At 36.3% G+C, this 23,755-nt stretch overlaps 1 pseudogene; it reads right to left on the minus strand.

Annotated features, from left to right (window-relative positions):
- Positions 1 to 22,262: 22,262 nt before the first annotated feature.
- Positions 22,263 to 23,307, minus strand: LOC148029586 (WD repeat-containing protein ATCSA-1 pseudogene; annotated as a pseudogene).
- Between the last annotated feature and the right edge of the window lie 448 nt (positions 23,308 to 23,755).

Below are 23,755 nucleotides of genomic sequence, written 5' to 3' on the forward strand. Positions count from 1 at the left end.
GAGAATGCACATCAGCCCATTCACTTCAACAGCCTTGTCATCTTGCTCCATGGCTCCAATAACTCTAGTTGCACGATCTCTTTCTTATAAAACTTGTTCTTCTTCTTCTAAGCTTTAGATTTCTCCCTTCTCTTCAGGTTGCAAGATTCTTCTCTCTCTCTCTCTCTCTCTCTCTCTCTCTCTCTCTGATTGTGTTGTGCCGACCACTTCTCTTCTCCTTTAATTTTTCAAAAACCTTCACATTTTTGCTATTTCCCTATTTTTCCAAGCGGCTCCTCACTTCCCCTTAGTTACTAGATGGCAAATATACCCCTTGCCACGTAAAATTCCTCTCGAGGACTCAAAATCGAAAGCGAGAATACATTTTCTTCTCTTTCTACATGAGATGCGTGTCTTAAAACTGAAATATCACAACCATATGTCGAACATGCATGGTACCACTTGGGATTTCAATCTATAAACCCAACTCCCACTATGGGTAAGTGTTAAAAATACAAAAAAAATGATTTACATGTGTTACCCCAGTTGACTCCATATAGAGTCATATCCATAGTCGCTCATTTTCACCCACCATGATTAGCCACCCCCTATTTTGGAACATAAAGTGTAAACAAACCTTTATTAAAAGCTTTGAAAACATCTAACAAATACAAACTCCTTTTCCTCAAAATCTACCTCATAGATCACTACAGAGAATAGCTCATAACTTTCTAACTAGATCTCGGATCACCAAGCTTCGAAGGGAAAGTTGTAGCTCTTTTTCTAGTCTATAACAGTTTAGAACAACTCAGAGCCAAATTCTCTTATCTGCATAGCTTGTAGCCCTAAATTTCTACATGCATCGAGCTTCCAGAGACCATAATTTTCACATTCTTGCTTGGATCAACACCAAACTTGACAGAGACCTTCAGTAGGTGTCAAAGCACACTTTAAATATGATATCCATCATTTACAACCATCTTATAAATAGAAAATTTGAGAAAACTGAATCTGCCCCAAATAGTAAATTGGAAGCAACCTACTTTTTGTATAGTATGTACATTATCTACATCTCTTTTAGTTACAGGATTCTATAGATATATTTCTTTAGACGGAACCCATTGACTGTACCATTGTGAACTCTCCCATCTAAATCTTGTAGCAAGTAAGTGACATTTTCAAACTTCTGCTTGATGAGAAAAGCTCCTTCCCATCTAACACGAAACTTGGTTTGAAAAGTAGAGTCCAAGCTACTGTCATATCTCATAACCAACGTTCCCTCTGCAAGATTCTTCTTCTTCAACTGTGTATTGAACCATTCCTTTCTCTTCACAATCTGTTTTTCATAATAATCCATTGCTTATTGCCTATCCAACTGTAGGATATGCAAGGTCAGTACTCTGTCAAGTCCCAATTCTATTTTACCTAACTGATGCTTTCTTACAAACTCCATCGTAGGGAACATGACATTCATAGGTAATAAAACATCTTGACCATATATTAACTGAAAAGGGGTGAATCATGTACTAGTCTTCTACATTGTTCTACAAGCCCACAAAGCTTGATGTAGATAATTGTCCCAATATTTAGGATGATCTTCCATGAGCTTAAAGTGAATCTTCTATAATGTTCCATTGAATGCTTCCACCAGTCCGTTGCATTGAGGGAAATAAGGATTAGCAAATCTTTGTTTCGAGTCTAGTTTCCATGTTAATTCTCTCAATAGTTTAATTCTGAAGCCAAGACCTTGATCTGTCACTATTTCTAGTGGTATTCCAAATCTGTAGCATATGTCCTCCATGAGAAACTAAGTTATATCCTCTTTCTTGCAATTCCTTGTAGCCTTAGCTTCAAGCCATTTGGTCATATAATCAACTACAATAAGGATGTAAGAATTTCCTATTTTTGTACCAGGCAAAGGTCCAATAAAATCCAAACCCCACTTCTCAAATGGTCTATAGGCAATAAAGGCTTTAGTAGGTTCTGGAGTTAGTACCCTTTTTGCATATGACTGGCAAGCATGACAAATTTTATACCAATGAGGAACATTGGTACTCAAAGTACGGGGGGTCAGTCATGAATATATATATATATATATATATATATATATATATATATATATATATATATATATATATATATATATATATATAACTATATAACGTGAGTACAAAATAAGAGGTTTTTAAAACACAATTTTTATATATAGAAGGGTGTCATATAAAGAGGCTACTTATAGATTGAATAGAAAAGGGTTGTATTTTATTCAAGAAAAATGCACAGATTAGGATATTTATAAATAGGCCATGAACACATGTTATATAAATAATAGAAAAGGGTTATATTTTATTCAAGAAAACTGCAGAGATTAGGATATTTATAAATAGGGCATGAACACATGTTATATAGTGAACCCCCGAGACTCAGACTAGGCCAAGTAAGTCCTGCTAGCAAAATTTTCTTTTTGGTAAGCCCAAAATCAAAATGACCACCACATGCTTCCTCATGATAGGAAGACAAGCAAGTACGAATCTTAGAACTATCCAACACCCTTCTCAGTATATTATCAATCCCCTTCATGTACAACTGATCATTTATGAGCACATATGCCTTGGCCTTTTTGATAATGGCATACCTTTTGTATGTATCAACCAATGACTTTAACTCCCCACTGTCTAGAAACTCTTCAATCATGTGAAGGCTTTCCTTGCCCTCATATCTAGGAGTATCCACCCTCATGGTAGCAACATAATGGAAAAGAGCATTTTCAGTCAATTCATGAGCTCTATAGTTGTTCTCCCTGCCAATATGCCAAATTTTAAATTTTTGCAGCTACCTCGTGAAACCTTTTATCTTAAACAACTAGTCTTTCAAAATATCTTTATTGGCTTTCCAAACATTTTGAACATGTCTAACCACCAATGTAGCATCTCCTTTTGCAACTATCTTCCTGTATCCCAGCTAAATACACTATTTCAAGTCAACATGTAAACTCGCATATTTAGCTTCATTGTTACTTTGTATCTCTTTACATTCTTGACTTCTAGAAAAGACTTATTGATTTTTAGCATCCATAATGACCAAACCCAATCCTTCCTTTTTCAATACTCTTCTATAACTGCCATCAAAAAACAAGGTAGCATCTTTATCCTTCATCTCCTCATGAATTTGAGGACGCGAAATTAGTTTTCGTCTTTTAATAGCTACACTTTCAATAGGTTATTTATAAGTCAAATATAAGCTAAGCTAGCTCTTAAAATATCTTCTTTCAAACATGTAAATTCAGATTCTTGCAAAGCCAACAACCATTTAGTAACTCTTGGAGCATTTTCAGTAGATCACAAAGCCTATAGAAGCAAATGGGATTTAGTAAGTACTACAAATGGTTTTTGAATTTACTTTGATTTCCATCTTTTAACTGCATATACCAGTCCCCATACCAATAATTCTTCTTCCATCCAAGCTTTTTCAGTCACTCCAATGGATCTCTTTATATAAAACATAGGCCTCATATAAGACATCCCCTTTCCCTTCTGTATTAAAATGGCTCCCACTGCATTTTTTCCAACACTGATACTAATGAAGAAAGGTTCATCCCAGTTTGGAGGCACAAGAACTGGCAAAGTGCTTAACTTTTCTTTAATATGCAAGAATGCATCCTCTTTAGCTTGCATCCAAACTAAAGGATCCCTTTGAGTTGCTTTTTGTAAAGGATATAGATATTCAACTAGCATATGGAATGATCTTGATAGATACCTCAACTTTCGAACAAGGCTCATCAAATTTTTAATAGTTTTTGGAGAATCCATAAGAAGTAAAGCCTCAACTTTACTAGGCTTAGGTGAAATACCATTAGCAGACACTTCATGACCCAAGAGTATCGCTCTAGTTATAGCTATTTTACATTTATCAAGGTTCAACTGACCACCATTCTCATCAAGTCTTTAGAAAACTTCATTAAGTTTTTGAGAGTGTAATGCCCTTGAGCCACACAAAAGTCATCCATAAATATAGATTCTCAATTTTTTTTCAAAAAGACAATTTTGATGAAATCTACTACATGTGAAGTTAATTTTTATCAAGTGAATGCACACAAATAGGTGAAAAAGGTCATGCTCAAGAAAATAAAAATGGAGCAGCATTGTGTTGATAACATAAGCACTCCAGCATACAAGAAGGCTGAAGACAAGAACTCTTAATACACCCCACGAGCACACGGGAAGAAATTCGACAACAAGAAGCTAATTTTACCAAGAAAAACTCTCCACTGCTTCAACATGAAGAACAATGGTTAGCCATGAAATTTAGGTATGTATCTTCATCAACAACAATTCCTCTAGCATCAAGGCTTATGGAACAATCAACACTACAATATCGATCATTCCTCAGCTCCAAGTTCTAAGATTTTCCTATCTCTTTTGAAAGGGTGAAACCCCCACTGTATGGCATTGATATGATATTCAAAAATAAAAGAGAGAGAAAAGAAAAGAAAAAGAAAACAAAAAAACAAGAACAATCATAACATCACACCTAGGGGTTCTCAAATTAGGTATGTCCACTAACCTTGGTTGGCTAGCTTTGTCCTTAATCCCTTAACCTTTTCTATATTCCCCAACAAATTACATCTCGCCTTAGACCTATCACCTTTATCCATGTGCATATTTCATTCAACATTCCACCTCACTATCATCACAATCAACTACAAAGCAAGGTAGAAGGCATTGGGAAATGACACAATTCTCTTTAATCACTGCAAGTAGCTGAAGCTACTGAAAGATTAAGATATCAAGTCACTTAGATATGATACAATGCCTTGTTCAAGACAATGAATACATCTCAAGTTTCCTTCCAAGTGTACTCTTTCTTAGTATTAATTTTTTTTTCCATCTAATTCCTCCCCTTTCTTCATTGACTACACCACTATTAGGAACCACGATGGTTGTTTTCTAATTAAATAATGCCTATGTATGCACATGCACTCACATAATATCTGCACCACAACCTATATAAAATTTGGATTCTCAAGTGTGGCACAATACTCTAGACTTGGACTCGTCTCCCAAACCAACAAAATATGTCTTGTGTACAAAAAGAAGGCTAGCACTCCCAAACCAACAAAATATGTCTTGTGTACAATTTGGATTCTCAAGTGTGGCACAATACTCTAGACTTGGACTCATCTTTCAAACTAACAAAATATGTCTTGTGTACAAAAAGAAGGCTAGCACTATCCCCTAGGGAGAGACTATGTAAGAGGTTTTTAATCACAGGTACTAAAGTTTCCAAAGAATTAGAATGCACCATTATCTCTTCATCGATCTTTAGACGAATACCTTTGTCCCTCATTGTCTTAGCATGGAAGCTTACTAGGAGAATGATCAGCATCAAAATTCACCAAGAGAATCCCTAGAATACCAATAACCTCAGTAGCCATATCAACTACTATTCTTCCAATCACAAATGACCTAGCAATGCAATCATTCTTCACCAACAACTCCACAATGATTTCTCCAAGAGGTGACACACAACTATCCTTAGCATCCACATCTTTGTGTAAGCAAAAGCATGCTACCTCTGCAATAGTGAGTGTCATAGTAATGTCATTCATCTAGAAGGGGGATAATGTTAACCATAAGAAGTAAGCAACGTGTAATGTGCATTCAAGGCATAGAGAAGGAGCCTAATTTTGGAAATATTATTCACAACACAATGTGCATATAGTGGTTGCACAAAGTGGTTACATAAACTATATTAATTTATCATGTAAATGTGTAAGCTAGTGTGATCATATGCAAATTTTAATGTTGGAACAGGCTCCCATGGTAAAATTGCAAAGATTCTATTCTCACCATAGAAAAAGCATGCAATAAGAGATGACCTATATTTTGGCCCAAAATATGGGTTAGATGCCCAAGAGGGATGGGGAGATCCTAACCCTAAAAAAGTGTATAAAATGGATGAGAATGAATAGACCAAGATATTTATGTGTGTGCAAAATTTTAGTACTTGCTCTTTTACTTTTATCCTCGCGAGAGAGTGTGTGTGTGAGGGAGAGTGTGAGATTGAGGGAAAGAGAGTGAGAGTCTGAGGTGAGGGACCAAGGGAGTGAATCCTCTTTCCTCCTCTCAAGTACTCTCTCATGCCTTGCCCATGCTTTCTCCTTGCATGACAAGGCCATAGATGGTTGAGGAGCAAAGGAGCACTTGCTTGAGTTGCAAAGCTTGCATGTGCGACCTTCATGGTTAGAGGTATGCTTTGCAATACTCAATACAATGGATCTAAATCAATGTGTGAGTGGCTACGTGAGAGCTAGTCCAAGGGTTTCACGTATTGAAGCTTCTCAATGGATAGGAGTGTATCCAATGGTCCCAAGACATTGAGCGCATGTTGAATATAGGTGTGTGTCTAATGGTCCCAAGACGTTGAGTGCATGTCGCCCAACATGTACTTTCTTACTATCAAAGCATAGGCTATCCCATTAATCAAACTTTCCAATGCTCTCACTACTACCTCCCTTTCCACCCTGTTAAGAAATGGTTTTGTTGGTAGTCTTTCTCTTGCTCTTTCTCTTTTTGAGCAATGCAAAAGCAATGAACATGTAGTATCTTGAAAAAAATTTGAGTGTGACCTTGTTCTTTGCCTCTATGCAATCATCTTGCCAAAAGACTAAAGGTAGGCTTGTGTCATTCAAAAGAAGAAATTGCAACTGTGTGCATTGGGTCATGGATGTTGCAAACTTAGGCATGAGAACTCTTCTTCTTGCTTGTTCTGTTTCCTCTCCTCAAGTGTACATGCTAGTGTTTGGTGGATGGGACCAAGATAACAAATTGGAGGGGGGGGGGGGGGGAGGAGGGAGGGAGAGAAAAAATAACGAGAAAAAGAAAAGACAAGGGTTGTAAACTTGTACACCCATTGCTTCTTGGCTATATATCATGAAAAAATACAAACTTGCACAATCAAAGCACCTGATTCAACTCCATTTTTTGTGAAAACAAATTGAACTCTCAAGGTGTAAATATTAGAACCTCCTGAAGTTTATATTCTTAATGAAAGGACAATTTTGTAATTAATCACATCCTTGAAATTTGTAGACACTTATATTAGAAAAGCCACTTTTGATAATGTGCTAACATCTTGGATAAATTTTTGGTTAGTAACAAATGGACCTAAAATGTTACCGTGATTATGTGTTTGCGTGTAATATATGTAGTCATAGCTACTACAAGAAACAATTAACCTAGAAAATGTTAATGTTAAGAAAAATATCAAAGTAGCCATTTAGTTTATTTAATTGTATGCAAGATTCGACATTCAAATTATTTCACAAAATATATAAGAAATTAAAATTTTTAACACATCATATCGATAGCCTTCGATCACCAACACAACTATAGTATTAAAACATAAGTTCATCTTCCTACAAATTAGTTAGCAAGGTGCTAGATTCTACAAATTCATCACACTGAATTTTGCCTTTATTGTGTTGTCATAATTTGAGCTATAAGATAGCACTAGTTCAAGATATGCATGAAAGATAATTATAGATAATAATAATTTGTTAGAATCACAATACATAAATTAATATTACAAATTATGTCTATATATTAATGTATTTACATAATGCATAATATGTATATACGCTAACCTACTTACTAATTATTATATGCATATATGTTGTACATCCTTTATTAATAATTAATTAATGTATTCATAGTTAATGATTACTACATAATCAAATTCTTTAATGTAAGAATAATTGTAATTAATATGTACATTATTGAATTAACATACAAATGTATCATATGTTTTATTATTTTTATTATTTACTATTATACATATTAACTATTGTATATATAACCATTAAATTAATATTATATATATAAAGTATATGTATATTAATATTTATAATATGTACTCTCATCCTAATTAATGTATATAATAAATAAATAATAACTATACATACTAATTCATTTTTATATATATTAAAAATATTAAATATACATATACATATTAATTATAAATTAAGTATAATATACCCAATAGTATTTATTATTAGTACTTAATCAATATCATTAACATATTAACAACTACAATTAATCCATATATCATTGAATTATTGTATACTTACATTATATGAATTATTATTATTATATATAAACACACACACACACACACGTATATGTGTGCACATGTACATGTGTATGTGCATGTATTGTTCATGTGTTTTTATAGTCTATGTGCATTTTTGTATGGTTTTAGAGTATGCATACTTTGCATGAACATGCTCAACTATTATAATTATTATCTCATCTCATATGTTCAATAAAAAAAGCTATTTAAATTCATTTTTTATAGTGTATATGCATTTGTGGATGTTTTTAGAGTATGTACACGTTGCATGCATATGTTAGACAATTAAATATCATTTCATTTCTTATGTCAATAAAAAAATAAGTTCATCTCTCTCTCTCTCTCTCTATAAAGGGGGGAGAGGGAGAGAGAGAGAGAGAGAGAGAGAATAATCTAACCTCGATTGAACCTTCAAGAAAAAGCCTCTTGATTTCTTAAATATCAAACTTCTTCTTCTTGTGCCACATAGGTTTAAAAGCGTTTCGGTTGGTTTGAGATCCCAAAGGCAAAGCTCTAAATAATCTATACTATCTCTTATTTTGTTAGATATACTGCACTCCATAAGTGCATGCACCTCCCTTGTAAGTTGTGCTTTGGATTTTGGAGCTTGATTGATAGTTCTTAGGAAGATTTTTCAACATTCATATCCCTAGGGCAAGTTTCTCTTGTTTGTGGTCTTGGAAATGATGTGTCCCTATTTTGGTTTCTTATTCTACGTGTTGGTTGAGGCTTTCTTGTGTTTTTCTTTCTGTTTTTTAATGTTTTCGTTTGTTTTTGCTTGTATTTTTGTTTTTCTTTTGATTTTGATTTAAGGAAAGGAAAAAGCACAATCCATGAAAAATGAATACCTTTATGTAATTGTGATGTGTGATACGTAGATATGTGCATTGTGCAAGACTACTAGATCATTGTGCTATCTTGTGCATGTGTGCACTATATGTGGTGACTCTACCATGAATTGTGTAAGTTGCAATGAGATATGTTAGAGTAGAAGTCAAAAATTAGCATGTGGGCCTAAGGAGAGCATGCATCTTTGTGTGTACAAGGATGGTTTAAGATGAAGTGCACTCTTGTGTATACTAGAGCATACAATTAATGCACAAGGTAGTGCACACACTACCACACATATACATTGGATTGGACATAGTAGCACGAGTTACAATAAGAGTTTAGAGTATCATGGGTTTTTTTAAAATGCACAATGTGTGGATATGCATGAATACACTGGTGTATGGGTTACACTATAGGGTAATGCCTTTTATGGCCAAGTAAGGGGTGGATTAAGATGCTACACATAGTGGACCTAATTAATGATTGCACTAGGATGCACACAAGTAATAGTGTCCTATGAATTATGTGGCCTAACGTGGTATTGAGAGTGAGTTCTTAATGCATGTGTGCATACATGGTACAAGTGTATGCAAGTATCACTAGACAAGTTGATGTGACTATGGTGTTCTAGTTGCGCATGTGCTACAAAGTGTTACAGTTTACTCGAGCAAGATGTTGTTTCCTTTTCAATACCCTATGAGTTTCCTCCTTCCACTACGATGGGAATCACATAGTTTCAGGACCTAAAATGGGCTCGACAATGGCTCTAAGCACTAGTTGGGCCTCTCTATACTCAAACAACACACCCTCTTGGCCTCGCGGCCAGGAGTGTCTAAGGGACACACTGCCTAGCTTCTATTGTAAATTTCGTGTTTGTTTTGGATTGTAATCCAACGGTCAAGCCTTCCCCACACTTCAAATATATGAATGATATATGAACCATAGTGCTCAATCATTTTATCATTTAGAAATCGACATTGTGAGGTGCAAAGACATTTCTTTCAATGATTTTAGCCTACAAGTAATCCTGTGTTGTTAAGGCTTAGCAACGGGCATTCTCATGCTGCTAGGCCCTCTTAAACTTATTATAAATGTCCTATATGGTATGCACAAGCAAATAGATTAGAATTTCAAGTGTTATCATCAAATAATCACCCTCAAAACCCCTCCTTCTCCCTACTGTTTAGGTTATGGGTTGATAGGTGTAAAATATATTTTTTCATGTGTTTTTCTTATACAAGTGTTAAAAACTATACTTTAACATAGAGACAAGACTGAATTGAGGCTTATCTCTCATGCTCCAGCCATGCCACATATCCACAAATATAAAGCATATTTTTTAAAATTTTCTAACACAAAAACCTAGTTTTTTAAAATTTTCCACTATTTTTCTTCATTTATTTGGATAAAATTTTGGTATTTCTGATTTATAGATTGGGACTAATCACAATCACTAAGAATTTATTTTATATTCATTTCTAATCCACATGAACCCCAAATCACTACAAAATCCCCAAAATTTATCATTATTATGAAAACCGCATAACCATGGGTTTTGTGTGTTTTGGTATAAAACATTATATGACTAAATGTTCTGGTTTTCTTCAAGATTTTTTATAGATTTCAGCATTATCAATCAAAGGAAACCATTTCCAAACAATTTTATCAAACATCTCTCATACCACAAATAAATCTACTACTTACGCATAGAATCACGCTTTTGGAGATGCGTATTTCATGGTTGGGAGGTCACTGATGCTCATTCTTGGTTTCTAACACTCTCTTGCAACCCGATCTATGATCTTCTTTGCTCCGGTTCCATCATTCCATCAACATCTTTCATCAAACCCCACCCCCTTCTCATGAATTGATCCATCAAAACAAGCAATAAGAGGAGAGAGGAAAGAGAAAGACTAAAAACAGATCTCTTTGTTTAATGCATCAAATTTGATCATTTGTGGAGTGATGACGGGCAAAAGAATTTAGGATCTCATGCCCCAGAGCATTCCTCCTAAGATTCCCATGATTAGAAAAACTCATTTTTTGGCCATGAAAGGATGCGCGGAAAAAAATGCTGCCCCCTCCTCCCCAAAAACATTTTTTTGTGTTTATGGCGCCCTTAATCAAGTTATTAAGACTTAACTTTAAAATATCTAGTTCAATCCTCAAGTTTTCATACTGTAGCCAAGTGGATTTTTCACTTTCAGGGGAGTAAACGAGCTTAGATTCAACATCCATATGGACGGTTGCCTTCGTGACATCGAAATCTATAAACCTAGGACCCGTAACACACTTTTTGGCTCTCCAATTGTTAGCTGCTTCATAACATGATACCTTGTGTGGATTAAATGGAAGGTCAAACGGACTCCGATTGATGAATTGAGACTTGTGTTGGATTCCTAGCATAAAACTCCATCTAAGAAAAATCTAGCTCATCGATCCCCAACCATTCCATTTTGCATGAAAATTTGGTCTTTTCCGCTTCAAAACGGGTCTTTTCCACTTCAAAAAGGGTCTTTAAAATCCACTGTCACATAGCTTGAGAAGGAAAGACTTCATATAAAAGGTTGCATAGTTCATGTGTATACTATGTCTATGTGCATTATGTCTATGTGACCTAAGGTACAATGTGAGCATGGATATGTGCAATAGTGGTTCTATTGATCTAATGAGTGAGTGTTTGCGTGAGTGTTTGCACAATGAAAAATGGATGGATTATGTATCTAAGTGGAGGCATAATGTGTGCATAAAAATGCACTATGTGTGTGTGTAACTAAGTGGTCAATGTGTGTATTGTAGATACATGATATGTATGTAGGTGAGTGCACCATGTGTGTGCATCTCTGAAGACACAACTTTCCTCTCACTCTATCCTTTGGTCTTCTCATAGTAGTAGGGTATACTTAAGGTAGTTGAGGTAGGAAAGGGGGTCTTCTAGTGTAACAAATTTTAAATGTACTAAGTGCACAAGTGAATGCTCTACATGGATGTATGTGTGAGTAGATTGATGCACTATGTGCTGATGGATGCACTATGGGATGTGGCTACAATATATATGATTCTTGGATACACTGTGTATGTAGGTGAGGTGGGTGTGCAAATGGATGTTGTGTGTGTGTGTTTATATGTGTGACTATGTGGGTTTATCTGTGTACTAGGAATGTGCTATGTATGTGTAGACAAATGCAGGGTGTAGTATTTTGGGAGGTTTCTAGCAAAAAGGACCCAATTTCCTAAAGGGTTTTAGTTGCCCCTAAACCAACCATATAGGACTTTGATGGGGGGGCAAGAGCTAGGCTATAATGGCTTTTTCTTGATAGATAGAAACCCATTTTGGGTATACATATAATAAGATTGGGGTAACTAATGTATCAAACAATCACAACCTTGTCCAAGGTTCCTAGACTTGAGAATATTCCCATTTTTCCCAGTTGAGTGCTCCAAATGGTGCATACCCTCTATCAAACCTAACAGCTCCTACATCTCTCATTGAAAACATAGTTCCTATAGATGCGACCTAAAGATATACCTAGGATCTAGTGTACTCAATGTATGAGTGCATTGTGTAACAATCTTTCAAGATGATTTACAATTGGCATTGCAGCATGACATTGGACCTTTATGCAAGAGAAGAGGCGTTGAAGAACAAGTTGGGGCAAAGGGAATTGGAGTCTTCCAACAAGGTTTTCACTCTCAAACATTGCCATAAGTGCATGCCTATATTGAGGAGTGGATTGAGACACTCACAATGACTAAAAAGTGTGTGGAATGCCACATCATGGAATTACCAAGCAACCACCTTATGAGTGCCATACTCCATCCCCATTATATCTTGTAGAATGTAGATGGCCCCACAATCTTGAGCAATGTGTCATGACTGCCTAAGCCATTTGATAGAGAAATGAGTTCATATTATTAGTCATGTGAGCATTACATGCACCTTGCTCACTTTGTGTAACAAATGATTCTCAACAACAAATGTCGAGAGTATGGCATCCTTTTTGTGAAGCTCTCTACCAAATATTTAGAATATCTTGTACCTAACTCAAGAGGGAGATTGAGAGAGTATACCTAGTGCTTTCCACAATCTCTTTGTTAATTAATACTACATATAAACACATCGATATACAAACATTGATTGACAAGCCTATATGGAAAAGAAATACAACTTTTTGATTCTCTATAAAGAGGTTCCTTTCAAAATGTATCAATGTCTATAAAGAATAAATACTTTTTTCACAATACAAGTTAAATGTGACATTGTAAGCTTGTTATTATAAAAAACTTTACATATCCACAAATCGACTAGTTACAACATTTAATTTTAACATGAAGGCAAAAGGTGAAGGTAAGGATTCAAATGTAATCCATTACTACTTTGTGATGTTTTTACTCAACAAGTGGTGCTTGGGATCGAGTCCTCCAATGGGCAAGACACTCCTCAATATCTGCATCTGTTACCTCTAGATTCATTGGAATTTCATTGTCTATTGCAATGGCGTGATTGTCACTATCAAATTGTTTGACCTTGTCAAAGATTGAGGCCTTGGTCCCAAAATTATCAAAATTGTATATCTAGAGGGATGCACCCTCCTCATAGTCACTTCTCTCAGGAATCTACAAGATCCTATCATTGCAATATGTGTATACCAACTTCTCATGCCTCTCTACCAACAATCTATTTTGAATTGTACTATGCACATATTTATATGTGCTCTAGTTTCACTCCAAGGTAGAGTTTCTAGCACATTGCATAAGCATTTACACATCAAGGGATCTTAGATGTGGTTAAATATCCCTTGCATTCATAGACCACCACTTCCCTGCTGATTTCTTTTTTCTTCTCTCTTGTGCAAAGGGATTTGAAAATGCACCTTCTCTTAGCTTGAATCTAGAGATGTCCTTGACATGTTGTTTACATTCTATCTCATTGTTTGCATAGAATGTATTGATACTTCTAGGTTCAAGTAAGCCCATGATAGAGTTCTTCAACTAGGCTACTCCTACTTGGTGGATGAGTATACCGACGTTGTTCCATGCATAGATGAGGAGAAGATGCTCATATCACATATGCATGAGTTGTAAAACTAGGTGTTTTGGCATAACATCTTAGATCATCAGAAGAAGTTGTCTTAGAATTCCAAGGAGTACATGGTAGACTCTTTGCATTCAAAGCTCCAGAAGCTTTAAACTTTTGATTGATTCTCTAGTGAGTAGATAATCAAGAAAATACAAGCATATATGTCTCATAGGCAATACACCCATTATGCTCAATAAAATGTATGGGGGAAAAGCATGGCATGACCACCCTCACTAATAAGCTCTATGTCTGCAATAGTCTAGCATGATATATCTCTTTCAATAGCCTAGAAATTCTTTTCAATTGATTTTGTTGCATTTGACTTTGGATTAATGACACTCAATTCTAGGAAAACTCTGCAGTTAGTTTGGTAAAAGATGACTTTATTGGATTTAAGGGAGACTAGTCTTGGTTTCTTTTTGTGAGAAGGATTCTTCTTCATTCTTCCTTCAAATTTTCATGGTGGATTCACCAATAGTTCTCTCTTCTTGTGCTGCCATGGATGAAATACATGCTCTAGCTTGATTCTTCTTATCATTTTAAGCAAGTTCATACCTTCTCATCATTCTAGGTAAGTTTATAACCCTTCTTGAGGGTAAATACATCACGTACTTGAAAGTGCTCCTAACCTTTCAAGCTTGAGATTGAGATCATTTCATGGAGTCCATGATGCACAAGAATAGTAGGAGTTTGGATAGTAGATAGTGAAGCTATTCTCACCTATTTGACAGCATCATTATTATTTTCAAAACTCTAGAGTACATAAGATTAGTTTTGATAGATTTCTAGCCTTGTGGATAAGTTAGATCAAAGAAATATCAATAATCTTCATTCCCATTATCATTCTTGACAAGTATTAGACTTGATTCTCTCTTTTGTTGAATCTTCTTCTCCATAGTCTAAATAGTAGTAGGGATTTAGCTGTATTGATCTGATTTGATTGAACAAGTGGTGAGATTTAGGTGTATTGATCTCACACTTTCAGGCACAAGAGATGTTATAATTGCAAGAGGTCTCAGTGTCTAAAGACATATTGCAAATGCTATTAGACAAGTGTTGGCTGCTCAACAAACAATTGTCAATGTGAAGGGAGATTACTGAAGAAAACAGGACTTGACTTGTATAGAGGGTCAATCTAACTCTTCACAAACTAGAGGTGTCAAGACATCCTCCTAACATCAATGTACTGATATGAGGTTATTAGCATATCTCACAAATCAAACAACCCTGTCAATCACAAGTGAATAAGAGATTATGTGCATAAAAACAAGGTGTTCACTAGTAAAGAGCTATGATGTTCTACCTTTAAACAATAAATTTTGTGTTGGAAGAAACACCAACATATTACTCATTTGTATGTATGATTGCAAGAAACCTTTGTACTTATGGCGGGCAATTTCAACAGCCTTATGATTACATAAAATGAATGAAAGTATGTACTACTAGGCATGACTCTAGGATAAATCAACACATGATTCTAGAATAAATAAAGTAGTTACTATGGGTAGTGATAATCATGCTACTAGGTAGACAATGGGCATTTTCAATTCCTTTTTATTTTAATCACATGACTTTGTACTAGAGTAGTGAGCTCTTGCATTGCGAGAACCAAAGGTCTACTAGAGAGTTTTGAAGTGCATGATAATAATGGACCTATGCTAGATGGTACATGGCTACAAGCACATGATCTTAAAATTGGAAAAGTAGTTTTAATAGCTATCTACATTACTAGAAGACTGCAACATTTGGCCACTTTGGGCATAATGAGCCTAATTCCACTTGGGAGGTAGTGAAGCACTACTGATTTGTTGCCCATCTTCAAATAGATTTTGACAGGAACCTTAATCCTGTTGGAGAGAGCTTATGATTTTCCATGGGCAATAGTAAAGGCTTAGCTAACATAATCTAGATGTGAATGTTACCTGAGAGCCCAAATAGAAGCTATTGCAACTAGTGTAATTGTTGAATTGTTACATGCATAGCAACAACTAGAAAAGATTTTTCTAGTGAGCCAAGATTTCAAGGGACTTGCATACCTTGATGCATTCATTGTTGTTGTAGTTGGGGTTAGATAAAGAGATCGAGAAAAAAGTAGCAACAATATTATGAGCATCATAAAAGAAATTGATATTAGTAAGTCAATTGCTCAAATGGTTGACATGATTGATGTATTGGCACGTGTACTTATGGTTTGATGATACCATGATGGCAATAGAAGTGGTAGATGTAGTTCAGATAGAACAAGCACTTGCCCTAGTACTCAACATCTCATATTCATCAATCGGTACAACCATGTATTATAAAAGCTCTCATCAATCTTTATGGTAACATTGTTTTGCAAGAAGGCTTAGCTCACATGGAAGGCAAAAAATGTTGGTTGACTTGATATCCAAGGCTAATACAAGAGTTCAAAAAGACCTATTGGGTTTGTTGGGAAATTGATGCAACTAAGACATAAAACTTTGGTAGTCTTTTAGAGGTAACATAGATAGAGCTCACTTGCTCGTATATTTATTAAGGCTATCACAATGGCAACAAGAATATGCTATATCCCTAGTCTTCATTCTTACTGAAGAGCTTGATGCCAACAAGTGGGCATGGGCAATTGCAAGAGCTGCAGATGGCATACCTCCATTGGTCAAGCTACTTGAGATCGCTTCTGCTAAGGCTAGGGAACATGCTATTATTATGCTAGTCAATCTTTGCATTTATAATGATGAACTTAGAGCTTGTGTAGAGATGGCAAAAACTCATTTGTTAAAGAATGTTGGTTTGAAAAGAAAAATGATTGTACTAAATGCTACTTGATGTAGACAATGAAAGAGTTCCCACCACACTTATAAGAAGAAGTTATCTTGGAGCCTATTAGCAATGCTAGTGTAGTAAATCAATAGCATAAACCTCAATCAACCTTAATTACAAGGTATGATGAGAGCAGTTCATTGGAGTTTCATGAGAAGAAGAACTTTTATTTTAAATACAGAGTGAAATATATAGCAAGATCATGAGAATGTAGTGATAATTTTAGATTTATATGTCTCAGCTCCACACGGTATGATGATCTTTTGTGATTTGAAGGATGAGACAATGAATGCTAATATGCAGGTAATTGAAGATTTGTTGCATGAAACATTGCTCATTTCAATTCAGCTTGACTATGTTTTCTTTGGTGATGATCCAATGGATGGTATCGATGTCACCTTTCCCTTTGATCTAAGTGGATGAAAAGGGTTTTGAAAGAAGCTCCATGTAGGCTAGCAATCATCTTTCGATAATCCCCATATCTTCACGATGATCTTTGGATGCAAAGGATGTAAGTTAAGAGCCATGTTTCACAACAATTTTCTTCGTGTTAGCTCTCTATTTTGAGCCCTTGTAAATTCTAAAACACTTACAGAGAAGTACAACTTACATGGATTGAAATTACACTAAATAAGCTTTCTATAGACCTATTAAACACTTCGTTTGGTTAAGCCTACACAAAGTTGTGGTAGTTTTTCTATGTTCGCAAGGATAGCATGACTACTCTATGCTTGAAGAAAAATTAATCAAGCTACCATTTCTTTCATTCCACACTAATGTGTGCATCTAATTAATTTTGTATGCTTGCAGCCATGCAAGAGACATTTAATATCAAGATTTTGGGAGATTGTTGTCCTTTCTGTAACACCTACATAGAGTACCCTATCCTCTCCATTATAATTTTGTAACCCATATAATAAGTCTCTCATTTCTTTGTTTTTTAGAACAAAAACATCCAAGTAGGGATGGACTATAATGGAGGGATTACCCTAAGTATAAAAGGTATAGCCCCCCTCTCAAACAACATACATACACACAAATAAAAAAGAGAGCTAATCCTAGTCCCTTTTATTACTTTCATATTCCAAATATTCTAAAATAGGACCTTGGGACTAACAATATAACTAAAGGGGATAATCACATTAACTCCATGGAGGGACAATTGACTATACAGGTGTACCTCACACTGTCAAGGATCACTCAAAAAGGGTTTAGGATTCAAAACTTTGATAGGATGCCCTTTCCTACTACACTCATGCTCTCTCGATCTCCTTTGATCACACTAGCTCTCTCACTCTCTTTTGTATGTGCTCTCAACTAGCCTATGCTTCACCCTTGCACTCTCTTTGTTACAAAAGAGACATAATAGATCAATGATATTTGATGCAACAATGGATGCTAGCTTTTTACACAAGCTAACATCTGACAATGTAGTAGGCGTGGGTTATTTCTAACTTTGTGCTATTTCTAACCAAATTGAATATAGCAACTTCATTCATATAGATGCTCATTAATGGGACATGTATTTTCCTGAAGGGGATGCCATCAATGGAACTTTAGGATACTCTTATTTGTGACCCCAATATGGTGTAAATCCACAATGGATCACCACCAAGTGAGAGACACCTCCTGGAGCCCCAAGAGGAAAACCAAGGAAAAAGGGATTCAACTGCAAGAAAATCTATCTTGTAACATCAACAAGCTTTTATTTCATTCTTTTGATGATCAAAATAAAGGAAACAACAAATCTTCATGCAGCATCATAGTAGATATCTCCCACAGATTTGATAGAATCAACCATAATCTTCAACATCTTCATAAAGTCCTTCAATAGAACAAGGAACATAAAATAATAAACCATTTTTGAATGGAAATCAATCACATAGTATTCATCTTCAATGTCTTCATAGTTTTCTCTCTCAATCTCTCATATATAAATACACTATTTTGATAGAAATTGACTCTCTCTCTCTCTCTCTCTCTCTCTCTCTCTCTCTCTCTCTCTCTCTCTCTCTCTCTCTCTCTCTCTCTCTCTCTCTCTGTGTGTGTGTGTGTCTCTATCAATAATACCTCATATCCTCACTAAAATACTCAATAATTACTCTCAATAATCCTTCTTAGGTCATGGATGCACCTCCCAAGAGGTATGTTTGATGCGAAGAGGCACTAGAGCCACTACAATGTCTCTTCATAGCTCACTACTGTCATTGTCACTCCAGTCTTCTCTTCAGTCTTTAGCAGCTTCTTCTTCCTTTTGTTTTAGCTCTTTTGAACTTAGATTCATCATTTCTAAAAGTTAGAAATTTTTTCCAAAGTCACACATACATTCCACTTACAGAAGATCTACAGAACAGAACATAACAGAGACAGAGTAGAGATAGAGCAGAGACAGAGGCTCTACAGAAGGTCTACAAAGGGTCATCAGAGAACATCAAATCCTCATAACTCATACTAAAACCATTCCAAACTATAAAAAACTAATCAATAAACCTTCAAAATATTTCAACCTCCATCAATCATCAATCCATGCTTCATACAGAAGAAAATCAGAACAAAATAGAAGCTATACAGAAGGTATCAGAACCTCAACAAAACCTATCAGAACATCACAAAGCTTCATATTTCCACTAAAAATCATCATGAGCTTCCAAAACATAATCAATATCATCCAGAACACTCTCAAAAACTTCCATTAACAATCACATATCACTCTAAATCCATCCAAAAATCAATCATTCAGTCCTCAAAAACAACAAAAATCAGTCAAATATTCAATCTTTTTTCACTCTCAAAATATCCCCACACTTAGAAAGCAAGTGTCCTCGCGATCTAGGAAAAGAATAATATAAGCTCACTAAAGAGCTCAATTTGAGCTTCTTTAGTATCTTCAGCAATCACTCCACCACGACCCCAACTTATCACTTGTATATCTAGAAAAGAATACTACTAAAGGAAAACTTCGTTATTCATTAACACATCTGATAAACAATAAAAAGTCATGACAAATTTGTAAATGATATAAGAAGTTCTTTAGCTTTCCATCGTAGGCTTTCCATCCACCATCACCATCAATAGTTGAAAAGAGAGCTCTCAAACAAATTATTTAACCAGCATGAACTTGTCACATACAAATTATTACAACACAAACACAAACACAACCATCTAAATGGCACCTCTAAAAGATGTCTCATTAAGAAGCATAGAAGATACATTCAAGGTTATCAATGAAGATGATCCCTCTTAAAAGCTTGATGATTTTGAAAGTGAACCAAGGATAAAGACTCATCTACAAAATATTTTGGAGGATTCTAAAAGAATTGAAGGCAGCACATCCATTCTAGCAAAACAAGGTATTTGCTAGGTAGACAAAGGGCATGAAAATATAGGACATCCAACTATTGGGAATCAATGTTTACATTGACATTCATACAAAGCTTTGGAATGGCCTTTTTATCGTTATGGGAATGCCTATGCATATATGCTAGTTACCAAGCAAAATGGCTTGTCAATCTCACTGAAGGATCTAGAGATTGTGAATATTATTGAGAAAAATGGAGGTAATTTTGGTATGCTTGACTAGTAGTTGTCCAGTCCCTTGGAATTAATGGTCAATTAATATGTGGTCCCGTGAGAAAATCTGTTGAGCTCCATCTTGTTCTTCTCAGAATCTGTTGATCAAATTCTTCATACCACTAACCAACTGAGGGGGCTGAGAAATAGAAGTGGCAGGAGATGGAAGTGGAATAAGTAAAAGAGGATGAAGAGATGGATAGGCAAAATCATAAAATGAGGAATAAGCTAAAGAAGGAGTGGCTGAAAATTTAAGCGAACCAGTTAGGAAAGGTGTCAATTGATAAGCAGGAAAAGTAGAAGGTATATGGATAGATGGAGAAGGGCAAGGTGGAGAAGGGAAAAAAACTCGATCTTTAATGAAAGAACAAAAGGTAAAGATTGGAATTTGAGGAAAACCCTGAGGTTGGAAAAGCAGAGGTAAGGTAGTTGCTGAGTTGAATTTATAAAGGGAAAAATAAGCATCATGGCGATGGGCCATTTGTTGATAGTACAATAAGCTAGGAACAAAGGGACCTAAAACAGATCGTCGATGGTAGGCATCAAAGAAGGATGAATCAAATGGATGGTTCTTGGAAAGATAAGCTAGGAGATCCACCCTCAGTTGGTTAATGCTCTACACATAAGTAGAAGTTGTATTCTGGCGTTGGTTCAGGACTAAAGAATCAATCATGGAATGCCATCAAGTGTTAGGGACACTAGCCACTCTAGAAGAATAGCACTGGAACATGTCATCTATCCTCAACTCCAAATGATTGACATATAAGGCAGCTTATAAGACCACATCCCCCACATACCAAGCCAGATCTATATCATCTGAAATTAACAGATCACCTCTAGATACATATAAGACAACAACATGATATCTGTTGTCACAGAATCTTCAAAGACTATACGGACAACTTCTGAACCATCCTTTGGAAGAGGGAGATCCATTGTTGAGAGCTTAATATAGAAGGCCAACTTCTGCAATTGATAGTGGACAAAAAATGAATGGTTGGGAGGAACATACTCCTGAATTTGCTCAAATTTAGACCATAATAAATCCATCCTCGACTGCAACCTTTCCACTTTATCTTGAAAAAACGGACATAATGTGGCATGTCTTTGGAGAACTGCCAAGTCCTATTGAGATATAGAAGGAATCATAGGAACACTGGGGCTTGGAGGAATGGACTGTGACTGGGCCACTTGGTCCTGCAAGCTTATTCTGGGAAGCTTGGGATTCCAATGTATTGTGAGCTGTTTGCAAAGCTGAGAGTTTCGTATCTAAAAGAGTCTTAAACTCTTGAGCTTCTTTGGACATTTTCTCTTTCTCTTCCACAACTCTAGTGACCTCTAACTGAGCTTCTACTAACTAAGTTTTCAAAGAAGATATTTCTTCTCTCTGGGTCTCAATCATTTGTGTCTGCTGTTCCATCTGCTTAAACAGATTGGCAAGAGTATCTTTAGCAGAGGCTAACTCTGGTTGCCTTATGCATCTGGTCTTTGGATTGCATCAATTCTTCATAGAAAGAAGCATATGACTGTTGAACACATGTTGTCACTGAGAGTTCAATAGAACTCTGGATGTCGTTACAAAGGAATTAGTCATACTTCCACGAGGTAGAAGATGTATACAATGCTTCTCGTTGACTGCAGGTTGGCGTTCCTCCTTATCCTCACCTTCAGCTCTCTTCCTCGTCCATCTTCAGACTCCTCCACCTTCGTTTGCAAAGCATAGACTATAGCATTGTCTTCTTCAGGCTTGTCGATCCACGTCAACTTGTCCTTCATTGTCAGCTGGTCCTTCTGCTGCCTTCAGCTGATGCCACCTTCATCTGCGCCTTCCGCAGAGCTCGCTGATGTTTCCAGTACTCTTCTCACTCCTTCAGTCCAAGCCCACAATTCCGCAGTTGCAGAGCTCCTCGACTCCCTCGACTCCAATCAATGCTTTTCCTCTCCAAAATAAACTGTTTATCAGACTTCGGGCTCTTCGTTGAGACCACCCCACTTCCTCTGTTCTCCTCTCTGATTTTCCCCTAGAATTCGCCTTCTGATTCCTCCTCCAAAAATGTCGTATGCCAGATCCATCAATCCCGGAAAAATCCCCCAAGCCCGATTCAAAAACACAAAAGCTCTCTTTTCCCCCCAAAGCACGGCTCCTTTCCCCTAAAGCACGGCTCCTTTCCCCTAAAGCACTATTTTTTTGCATTGCCAAAAGCCTCAAGAAGCGGATTTGACTCCAAAACCTGTTGTTCAACTGTTCATCCATCTGTAACAGCCCTGACCTTCGAATGTCCCAAAATCGAATGGCTCCATCACAACCTCCCGTAAGAAGAACCCATTCACTTCTCCTAGACCACTGTACAGCCCACACACTATCTCGATGACCAGTGAATGTATAAGTGAATGCTCCTGTTGCCATATCACAAAGCCGCACCCTTGTATCCTCAGTTCCAGCATCAATCAACATGTGTGCAGTTGCAAGCCCAGACATTCCAATGGCATACACTTTCTTGGACATATTAAATTGAAGTTCCACCTGTGTTGTGTTCGTGTCCCAAACATTCACAAAATGATCAAAAGATCCAGTGATGAAGATGCCTGTATCTATGGGATACCAGTGTACACATGAGACACAATATGTGTGCCCATGGTTAGCCCTTTTATCAAATGAAAACAACGCCTCATGTTTTTGTGTACATGAATTGTATCCATAGCTGCTTGGCTGCTGAATGTCATAAGCAGCAACAGATCCATCTAATGCTCCCGAAATCAGGTACCTGAAGACTATTAATGCTTCTCTTGTGTTCACTCACAATCTCCTTGTTGCGTGCAAGTTCTATGCTTGAAACCCTTCTCTTCTCTAAAAGACTTGTAAATGATGAGGGAGCCATACTTCCAATGTCTCTTTCCATCACCATCTTCCACATCCATTCTCCAGTTGAGAGTGTAATGAGATCATCACATTCCATGTCACGACAATGTCCTGATCAAACAGCCCATCAAACATGCTCTTTGCTTCTAAAATGCTGCCACATTTACCATAGATACTAATAAGTGTGCTATTAACAAAAACATCTAAAGTGAAGCCCTTCATGTGAACATCTATACTCATACGCAGAGAATAAATGTAATCACAACAACTAAGTATGCACAAAGTATCAAATCGCACACACAACTTTCGGGTGGTTTTCACACCTCGAATGCGCAGCAATACGACATCGTTACAAAGGAAAGGAATGGCATCCCCTAACACTAAACTGTTCAGCGCGAAGGAACTGATATTTTCAAAGAACCCTCTCGATGTGCCCTGAATAGGTTGTTACATGTGAGGTAGGTAGGGAGGTCACTTCCAGAGGTAGCAGGAACTGTTACTAA

This window comes from Lygodium microphyllum, chromosome 11, assembly GCF_053477565.2.
Source record: "Lygodium microphyllum isolate KBCC chromosome 11, Lygodium_microphyllum_v1.1.10, whole genome shotgun sequence".
NCBI lineage: Eukaryota > Viridiplantae > Streptophyta > Polypodiopsida > Schizaeales > Lygodiaceae > Lygodium > Lygodium microphyllum.